We start from the raw sequence: 11,062 nt of genomic DNA on the forward strand, positions 1-11,062 counted from the left end.
CTCATCCAAGGGTACCGTCCAATGAACACTGCTCTATCTAGTAAGTTCAGGCTTATATGGATCCCAAACCAAGTTGCCATCAAGTCGAACCTGATCCATAGCAACCCCTGAGTGTGTCAGATCTGTGCTCCACAGAGCGTCAGTGGCTGATTTTTAAGGAGTAGATTGCCGGAATTCTTCCAACATGGCTCTGCTTGGATGGGAACCTCCAATCTTTGTTTTAGCAGCTGAGCTCGTTAGTCATTTAAACTACACAGGAACTTCCCTCATATAAAACAATAGACAAGGAGATAGGCTATAAATCAGAAGGGGTTCTGTAAATTTGTTGTTGAGTTGGTGTTGTTTTGAATACAAGCAAAACACACATATGGTTGGACAAAGAACAAATATGAAGGATATGTGCAAAATAGAAAAATTGTATTCTCCCAATCCTGATTCCCAATTCCACTTCGTGTGTGTGTGTGTGTGTGTGTGTGTGTGTAAAAGTGTTTTATGCCAACACTGGTATGTATATTGTTTTTTAGTCATGATAACAAGACCATTTTATGCAAGGTGTTCTACAGTTTTCTTTTTTTCTTTCATGGGGAGGAAATAGTTTGCCACATGATTTTAAATGGCTGCATAACATTATATCATATGGATGTGTCATAATTAAAATAAGCAACCTATTATCATCTCTTCCAGTTTATAATTTGCAGTGAACATTCTTGTAGTGATAACTGGGTAGTTCTTATCCCTCTAATGTGGTCCAAACACTTGACAATGGATTAAAAAGTGTGTGCATTCACAATTACGATTGATACTGTCAAACACTCTGCTAAAATATTAGATCCAGTTTTATGCCCATAAACGTTGAGACTATTTCATCAACAGTATCATCACAACTTTTTTAATTTTTGCCAATCTGATACGTGAAACCTGGCGTGTCATTGTTGTTTGGATTTGCATGTCTTTTCATTGGAAGGACACTGAAGATCTTTGCACCGATTTATTGGCTATTTGCATTTGTTTTTCAAAAAAACGGCCTTTCATATCCTTTGCTCATTTTTCGGTTGGTCTGTTCATATTTATTCTTATTGATTTGTGGGAGCTCTTTGTAAAACAAGGAAATTATCTCTTTGTCTGTTGAATGGGTTGGAAATATTCTGTAGTACTGGATCATTTTTCTCCTCACTTTATGGAATTTTCTCCCATATGGGCATTTTTAATTTTTATGTAGTCAAAGTTATTCGCTTTTTTTGCTATGGGAAGTCTGGTGTGATGAAGTCACTTACTTCAGATGGTCTTTCCTTGCCCATTTGGTTGCCTCTGATCCAACACTGAAATAAGGATGGATGGAAGGTGCATGGGTTGCATTGCTCATGTTGCGGGGACCGATAGTAGATCAGTCACCTGCACAGACCTAGACCCAACCCTCCTCTTCGCTTCTTACCTTCCGCACAAAGCCCTGGCCATTGATCCAATCTCCTTTACCCACGTGGAGACTTGTTGTGAGGGCTCCTCACCCCTTCCAGTCTGGCTGTGATGAGGTTACCACAGGCCAACAGACAAATCCCATAACTGCAAACCCTAAGAGATCAAGTTGGCGTTTTTGCCTCTCTCCCCTCTTACAAAGGGGTGGGTGAGTAATGAGACCTTGACTCAACCAAACTGCCTTGGTACAAAAATTGTTTTTAATCATTTTATTGGGGACTCATACAGCTCTTAACACAATTCATACATATATCCATTGTGTCAAGCACATTTTTACATTTGTTGCCATCATCTTTTTCAAAACACTTCTGTTCTACTTCAGCCCTTGGTATCAGCTCCTCATTTTTTCCTCTCCCTCCTCCATCCTCCCTCCCTCGTGGACCCTTGATCATTTAAATTTTTTTTCATATCTTACACTGACAAACTTCATCCCCTCTTCTGTTGTCTGTTGTTACAAAATTAATGGACCAACTGATCACCCCTTAAATTTTCCAGAGGGATATGTCAACTTAATTGAATTTCTTGTTGGTGGCATTTCCAGAAGTGTAAAAGTGGAGGTGAAAAACATTCAAGTTTGGTGGGAAAGGATACCTGTGGGCAGAGTAAGAAGATGGGGGCGGGGGGTGCTCCAGCACATCTACCTGTCCAGGGTCTCCAGAGGGTCATTTTCTCTTGGCTTTCCTCCACTTCTTATCCCATCCTGACTCCAAAGTGTCCCTTTTAATTTTATTTGTTTAACCAAGCCCATGACAGTAGCTGGGTGGGATAGGCAGCAGTCACCACTTCTGTTAACCACAGGTAGGTTGTCAGAATGGGGGTGGTGAGATAAGAACTCTCTCTGTCATGCTGTTTTGGATGGATGGGGCAGCAGCACCAATGGAAACATCTAGGCTGAAAAGTTTATGAAATGCATATCCTACTATAACCTATCTGTGACTGATCCTTGAGGAATGGGTATGAATCTTGCTTCACAGCTCCAGTAGAAGAAATGCCACATTACTAGAGGGCGAATTAAATCTCACTCCAAGCCCTCACTCGGGTAGGCTGTTGGGAAATTCAGTCTCAGTTGTAGTTTTGACAGCCCTTCCTTTCTCTAAGATCATAGAAGAATCTAGAATCTCTTCTGGAGATCAGATCGTGGGAGAAGGGTCTTCTAGAGTAGGCTTTCCACTGAAATGCTGATGTTTCCAACTCATAACACTTTGGATGATGAATTGTTCTGTCATGCTGCTCCCGCCCGTGAGTTCTGGGCCTTTGCTGAGTGAGAGTGGTCATGGGTCTGAAAGCAATGACCCACCTCTTAGCCCTTCCACCTTTTCAGGGATTGGAGTGGTACATGGAGCTTCTAATGAAAAGACCTGACAAAAGCCCCTGCCACTTTCCCAACTGTGGCTTTAATATAGGTGAATTTGTCTGTAATTTCTTTGACATTCCTCACAACAAAATTGAAATCTAAGTCCCCTCACTTTGAAGATGAACTAACCTCCATTTTAAAAAAAATTAATACAATGTGTGGTCTATATTAATTCCAAGGGTGGCCAGCTGTCTCTCCCAAGATGCCCATGCTTGGAACTTAGTCGCCACATTGTGAGGAAGCCCAAGCCACATGGAGAGGTATTGATGACTTGGCTGCAGTACAATTTAGGTTTCAGTTGGCAGTCAACGTTAATGGCCATACCTGTGAGTGACCTATCAGAGTATTTCAGCCTCTGAACCTCACCAGCTAACAATGCATACTGTTCTTGCAAAGCTCTGGAAAAACTACCAATAATAAATGTTAAAATAAATATTGCTGTTTTCAGCCACTAAATTTGGGGTAATTTCAATAGTAGCAATGAACAAGAATAATACTTAAACTTCCATGATTGGTGAGGCAATTCTGACTCAACTCGGCCCTATGGGACAGTGTAGGACTGCTCCAGAGGGTTTCTTGAGACTAACTCCTTACAGAAGCATACAGGGACTTCTTTCTCCCTCCGAGGACCATGTGGGTTTGAACTCCCAATCTTGAGGTTAGCAGTGTGATTCTTAACCCACTGTGCTACGAGACTTCCTTAAAGGGAATGCTATTATTCTTAGGATTTCAACAGCTTTGACCTCTTTCTAACTTTTGGAAGACATCTTTTCTTCTCCTTCCAATTGGTCTTTAGATACACAATGTTGACTTCTCTCCAGAGGACAAAGGTCGGAGGAGAGAATATTTTTCCAATTGTTGCTGCTGTTGTTAGTTGCTGTCAAGTTGGTCCCGACTCATATAGAGCCTGTGTCCAACAGAACAAGACATAAACTGGCCCTGCACCATCCTCACAATTGTTCTTAGGTTGGGGCTCATTGTTGCACGGTGTTAATCCATCTTGTCAAAGGCCTTCCTCTTGTTCACTGCCCCACTACTTTGCCAAACATGATGTCCTTCTCCAGAGACTTCTGACAACACATCCAAAATCTTACCACCCTTGCCTCTAGGGAGCATTCTGGCTGTACTTCTTCCAACACAGATTTGTTGGCTCTTTTGGCAGTCTATGGCATATCCAGTATTCTTCACCAGCACCACAATTCAAATGCATTGGCTTTTCTTCATTCTTCCTTGTTTAATGTTTAATCTTCCCATGCATATGAGGCCATTGAAAATACCATGGCTGGGTCAGACACGCCTTCATCCTCAAAGTAACAGACATGTGGTAGTTTTTCCAATTAATTGACACTAATATGAATATGGTAATTTCAGAGCTCTCTGTTTAATACTTTTTATTTGAAGTGAAGGTTGATACCTACATAAGTAGGCGAGTTATGGCATTTGTATACAATGGTGATCAATATGTGCTTGGCCACCTTTGGCAGCCTCTGCTCTTGCTTAATGCCAGTCTTGAGATTACAGTCAGTGCTCGGTCACACCCCACAAAAGATCCATTTCCCAAAGCACAGTGGAGTCATTTAGATAGCAATGAAAGCTGAATAGGGAGGGAAAGACGGTCTCCTCACACACTACGCAGAGACTTTTTAGAGTCTAGCATTTAAAAAAACCATTTTCTGTTAAATCATTCCAATGCACAGCAACCCTATAGAACTGGTTAGAACTGCCCCATAGGGTTCCCCAGGCAGCGCTCTTTAGGAGAGCAGACTGCTCCATCTTTGCCCTCTGAAGTGGCTAGAGGGCTCTATGTGCCCATCTCTCCACTGGTAGATGAGCATCCTGTTCTTGCACCACCAGGGTTCACTGGAATCCATTCTAGAAACCCCTCTTTCCAAATCTTCCCACTATCTAAACTCCAAACCCCATCCCCTGCAAGTGGCCTGTCAACATGGTTCCTGTCCCTCTCTCTGCCCTTCCTAAATGGAAATTCTATTTCCCTTCAACGAACATACTTCACCCAGCAAAATAAAAATCCCTTCGGAAGCCAAGCAGAAACAGTTTGCTGGTCCTGAAGCTTGGCCCCTAAGCCTTTCAGCTCATTCCAACACACCTCCGATATCATTTTCATGTTGTTACTTAGGCTACTTGTTTCTGTTTTTTTCCCTTGGAGTTTAAGGAAATTGGCAAGAGCTGTACTGTTTTCTCTTCTCGTTGCTGCTCTGAAGAATAAAACCATGGCAGCCCTCCTCTGTCCCCTCTGCCAAAGTCAACAGCTGGGGGAGAACACAGAGCAAGTCGCTCTGCGCATGGCATCCCATGCCTGCTCTGGCAAGGGACTCACCTGCAAGAGATAAACAACATCAAGCCCCACAAGCCAAGGCGGACGTGAGGGAAATAGGTGGAGAGTGTCTGAGTCCAGCCGTTCCCCCAGATGAAAACTGCAGCAGCAATGCTAGTGGGTGCACTGGAGAGAGTGATGGCAGGAGGTCTGCCACTTGGCAAAGAGGCAATAAAATATACCCATTATAATAGGATTTCATAGATGGGCAATTGTTTCCAAGTCAGTTCTGATTCATGGTGACCCCACCCCTGCCACAGGAGAGATATTTTCCATAGGATTTCCCATGGCTAGTTTCTCACAAGTAAATCAGCAGCTTGTTTTCCCAATGTGCCTCTTACTATAGTCAAACTATCAACCTTTCAGTTAATAGCCAGAGGCTCAATTATTTGTATCCAACCACGAATGCTCTCCAAAAACCTATGAAGTTTGGTACAGGGGAACTAGGAAGCTCCAAACCCTTGTGATTTGTTAGAGTCCAGAGACAAGACACATCAGAAGCAGCAAGTTAAGCCACCGTGGTATTGAAGCATAGTCACTACCAAAGAAAAGAAGTGGATCTCTCGCACAAGCTGAGAAGTAACCTTGTCTCAGAGAACATTTCTAGTTTTTAAAGATGAGGCACTTTCAAAGGGAAGGAGGCTTCTGCTCTGCTGATGGTCAAGCATCTTTGTAATTAGCTGTTCCCTGGGTCTCATACATCATTTCTTTCTGTTTTATCTAGGCTGCAGCTCCTGGACAGCATGTTTCAGAATGGTTAAGGACTATCTCTGAGTCACATACAATCCTGTGTCAGGTTTGTCACTAGGGCCTGGCTTCAAGGTTAAGTTGTTTACCAAGTCTGTGCTCAAAGAGCCCTTTGTGCATTACTTGTTCTCCTCACAGTGTCCTTTGTTCATTCCCTTACCATACAGGACAGAAACCCCTGTTGTGTCCTTGTCAAAACCAAACTCACTGCCATCAAGTCATTTCTGATTCATAGGACAAAGTTAATTGCCCCTGTGGGTTCTCTGACTTCATGCATCTCTCTTCCACAGAGCATCTGGGGGTTTCAAATTGCTGACCTTGCAGTTAGCAACCCACCATATAACCTACTGTGATAGGTAGGTTTATTGTGTCAAACTGGCCAATAGGAACATGTGGGATCAATAAGGTCACAGTTTGATTGGAGAGCAAAGATAAATGGTTCGCCAAGTCCTGCCACTCTCTCTCTTGCTCTCTGGTGATCAGACCAGTATGTGGCTAGTTCTCTGCCTCGACTTGTGAGCTGCACTACCTGTGGGACAGCCAACCCGTGGATCATGTCGCTAGAGCTTGAAGTTTCTTCAGGAACTGCTTTGCCATGCTGCTGGTGTACACATTGTTTGAGCTTGGGACTGTCGGATCCTGCTGTCTTGCTGAATGTTGGTTACCTGCCCTGCTCTTTGCTGCCTGTGGCCAGACTGCCTGAACTGCCCTACGGAAGACTCTGCTTCCTTGTGAGTTGAACTGAGCACTCTGTACTGCTGTGTGGACTAATTAGTTGTTATATTCCTTTGCAGTTAGCAGTCTTCTGTATAACCAACAGAGATAGATGGTTTATTGTGCCAAACTGAGCTTGGGACTGTCAGATCCTGCTGTCTTGCTGACTTGCTGATTATATATATTATCATAGTGTCCTGGTTTTGTTTCTCTAAAGAACCCTGTCTAACATACCCACATGCTGACAGGGCTCCTGGAGACAACCCTTAGCTATTATTTATTTAACACTTACCATGTGACAGGAGCCTTGGTGTGGTAGTGGTTCCAAGTTGGACTTTGAGCCACATGACTGGCAGTTCAAAACCACCAGCTGCTCCTCGGGAGAAAGACTGGGTTTTATACTCCCAGAAACAGTTATCGTCTCAGAAATCCAGCCCCCAGGTGGACTCGATAGCAGTTAGTTTGGTTTGGATTACCATGTAACAGGCACCATGCTAAGCTTTACATGAATGATCTCAATTGACACTCTTAACAACCCTATAAGGCCATTTCTCATTCCACAGATGCAAAAGAGTGAAGCTCGGAGGCCATCAAGTGACTTATCCATCAGGAACAACAAGGCTATGAGAACAAGTCACTAATGAATGAATCAAATGCAGCCTCTTGGGATGTACACGGGTACAGATAAGAGCTGGAAACACAAGGAATCCAAGACAGATAAGCCCCTCGGACCAATAATGAGAGTAACAATGCCAGGAGGTTAAGAGGAAGGTGGGGGAGAAAGGAGGAACTGATCACAATGATCTACATATAACCCCCTCCCTGGGGGACAGACAATAGAAAAGTGGGTGAAGGGACACATTGGACAGTGTAAGACATGAAAAAATAATAATTTGTAAATTATCAAGGGTTCATGAGGGAGGGAGGTTGGGGAAGGGAGGGGGGAGAAACAAGGAGCTGATACAAAGGCCTCAAGTCAAAAGAAAATGTTTTGAGAATGGTGATGGCAACAAATGTACAAATGTACTTGACACACTGGATGTATGTATGGATTGTGATAAGAGTTGTATGAGTCCCCAATAAAATGATGTTCTGTGAAAAACAACAACTGTCTCCTTGTCAGTATCAAGGGAGGAAGGACCACAGGAATCTGTTTCCAGCAGGCAGGCATCACCATGCCCTGCCAAAGAAGAACCATGACTATGTGCTGACCATTGCGATGAGGTCTCTGTTTACTGCTCACATCAGCCCTATATGAAGGCATGAACATCATCCTACCTTACTGATGGAACAGTTTCAACAGCAAGTGAGCCATCCAGAGTTATATTTTTAAAGGCCCTCTCTGGGTCTTTGCCTAGATCCTTGGGTGACTCCCTGCTGTGTAGCGAATGGAGGCTCAGAGGTGAGAGCAGAAGCAAGAAGAATGATTACAAAGGTGTTTAATTGCCCAAGTGACAAGGCCAGTGGCCTGATAATCATTCTTCTACTGCATTGAGCCAATTCCAATTCCTAGCCACCCTATAAGAGAGAGTGGAACGACCTTACAGCGTTTCCAAAGCTATAATCTGTATGGAAGCAGACTGCCACATCTTCCTCCCTCCAAGTGGCTGGTGGGTTTAAACCACGACCTTTCAGTTAGCAGCCAGGGCTTAAACACTGCACCCCAGAGGCCTCCCAGGTGAGCAGCATGAAGGAAGAAAAGTGGACGATTTGTGGATGCAGAAGACGCAGGTCTTTCTGACTGATTGGCCAAGGGTGAGGAACACAGAAAAAATCTGTGCTGCCTGGTAGGTTTTCCTATAGAGTTGATCGGAGCCATTTGCTGAAATGGGTTTGGTGGAGTGGAGAATGCGTTTACAGGAGAGGGTGGAATCCATGGCACAGGTTTAGACAGGCTTAGCATGTCTGTCACCCAATGGCAAGTTGTTTTTTCCCAATTAAGGATATTTTCCCAATTAGCAGGATATTTAATTAAACAAAAAACCAAGCAAACTCACTGCCATGGAGTTGATGCTGATTCATAGTGACCCTGTAGGACAGGGTAGAACTGCCTCTATGAGTTTCCAAAATTGAAATATTTTATGAGCGTAGAGAGTTTTGTCTTCTCCTATGAGTGGCAGGTGATTTCTGGCTGACCTTTTAGCAGCCCAAATCATAACCACTATACCACCAGAGCTCCTACAGGGAAGATCATAAGCTACCTACCACAAGCCAAGATCAGCAAACAGTGAGGATACAGCCACTGGTCCACAGAAATATCTCCTCAGCCAACAGCCAAGTCTCTCTCCAGCCCTCAGCCTTCCAGGCACATGATCCCTTGGTGTGGCAGTTATATAATCTGGTGTCAACTTGAGACTATTAAGAGTGAAGGGATGGAGTTTAGCCTGTCAATCAGGTAGCAACTTGATGACCTCATTTGGGGGCCCTACGGAGATAAATAGCTCACTGGAGGCCATACCCACATGCACTCTCTCTGCTTCGTCTTCCTGCTGACAAGACACATGGAGCCACATTGATGGAACCAGGGCCCTGGAGCTGGAGGAGCCACATGGAGACCTACACCAGCGCTGAGATGCTTCCACTGCCACTGGCTCTACAAGACTTTCCACCCACTGGCCTTGATCTTCCTGCATTCAGTATCATAGCATGTGTTGCCTGAGTCTGAAGAGAAATTTATAGACTGGTATCTGACATATGGGCTAATATTAGTCTACTGGACTTGATCTGGACAGGGCTGGGATGTTTTCTTAATATGTACTTACTCTTTGATATAAAGTTCTTCCTTATACACATATGAGTGTCTCTGGGTTTGTTTTTCTAGTCTACCCAGACTAACACAGTTGACCTTTGCCTCCATGGAATCCAGACTATCACTCTACCCCACAATCCCAGAGTCTCAGGCCAGATAAGGTAAATGTACCTCACAGTCTCTGCACTACTCATCTGAGTCTCTGTGCCACAGTCTATGAGGCACCTGTTCTGAGGGGCCTCCACCATTTCATATGGAGGGTTTGGATGTACTTTTCCAAGGTCCTGGGATTTTCGTATGTGCCCCAGATGGCTCGTACAGACGGAGGAAAGGTTTTGATAGAGGTGTGGCTGTCTTTTTATAAACCATACCCCAAGGAAAATGAAAGATGGTGTCTTCAGTCATACACTCTAGTAGAGTTTAAGGTCCTTCCTTCTCAGGAGCCACTTTTCTCCATAATACTCAAATAACGGTACCCTGAGCCCCTCTTCCATTGGACCACATTAGGATGAGTCATTCTCTGGTTCTTCGCCATGTCCTAATGCCACTCCTAAATCCCTAGGTCACTGCTTGTGTTCTTTTGACCCAGGGGGCTTTGCTTATTATGCTACTAACTACAATTTCACCTGTTCAAAACCACCAGCCACTCCTCAGGAGAAAGACAAGGCTTTCTACTTCCTTAGAAAGCTCATCTAAGAAAACCACAGGGACAGGTCCACCCTGCCTTTAGATGGCCAAGAATCTGAATCAAGTCGATGGGAGTGAGTTTGGATTTTTTTTCTGTTAATTTTGGGGGTTTTTGTTTCCCCAAAGTGGGTGTTATTGCCCCCTGGGGAGCACTGGAATGATCCTAAACCAAAAAACAAACTCTCTGCCATGGAGTTGATTCCAGCTCTGAGCCACTGCAGAGGATGGAGTAAACTGGTTCTCTGTCATTCTTTACAGGAGCATAAAAGCCCATCCTTCTCCTGAGGAGCAGCTGGTGACTTCGAACTGCTGACCTTTCAGATTGCAACACACTGTGTAACCCAGGAGGGTTACAAAAGCTGCACCCTACATTATATAATGTATTATGGGCTATAAAACAAACGTTTTTTATTGCTAGGTGGGTGCTGAGTTTTTTGTTTGTTTGTTTTCTGAAAATAGGGCACTGGGCCAAATAAGGGTGGGCATCAATGTCTAGCACATCTGTTGCATAACAACCAAAGTGGTCCTTCGACACCAAGCTGTACTAGCCCAGCAGTGTGTGGCACCTCACTCAGAAAGTCGCCCCCAGAGAATCAATAGCAATGCTCTAAGACAAAGTACAACTGCCCCTGCAGTTCCTGAGACTGTAGATCTTCACAGATGTAAAAAGTCTCATATCCTGGGTACAAACTGTGAACCTTGTTGTCATAACACACTACCCCACCAGGGCCGTGAAACCCACTCCTGGATGTAATAGTGTCTTGGGCACTGACACATGCCGCCATCCTGGTGAGAGTGCCCATTTCCCACATGCTTCCCACACTGCATGCTATCATTTAAAGAAATCTTGGCCTAGTGAATAATGGATTCTATTATAATTTGCATTGCAAAATAAATCTTTTAAGCTGCAAAGCAAATACAAGCTCAAACCCAAGCCACAAAGTCAGTTCAAGTGCGTACAATCTGCTTGATAATGATATTTAGGATTGTCAGGCTGTAGATA

This window comes from Echinops telfairi, unplaced genomic scaffold (assembly GCF_000313985.2).
Source record: "Echinops telfairi isolate 266 unplaced genomic scaffold, ASM31398v2 ScPeMD7_7469;HRSCAF=8507_0, whole genome shotgun sequence".
Lineage (NCBI taxonomy): Eukaryota > Metazoa > Chordata > Mammalia > Afrosoricida > Tenrecidae > Echinops > Echinops telfairi.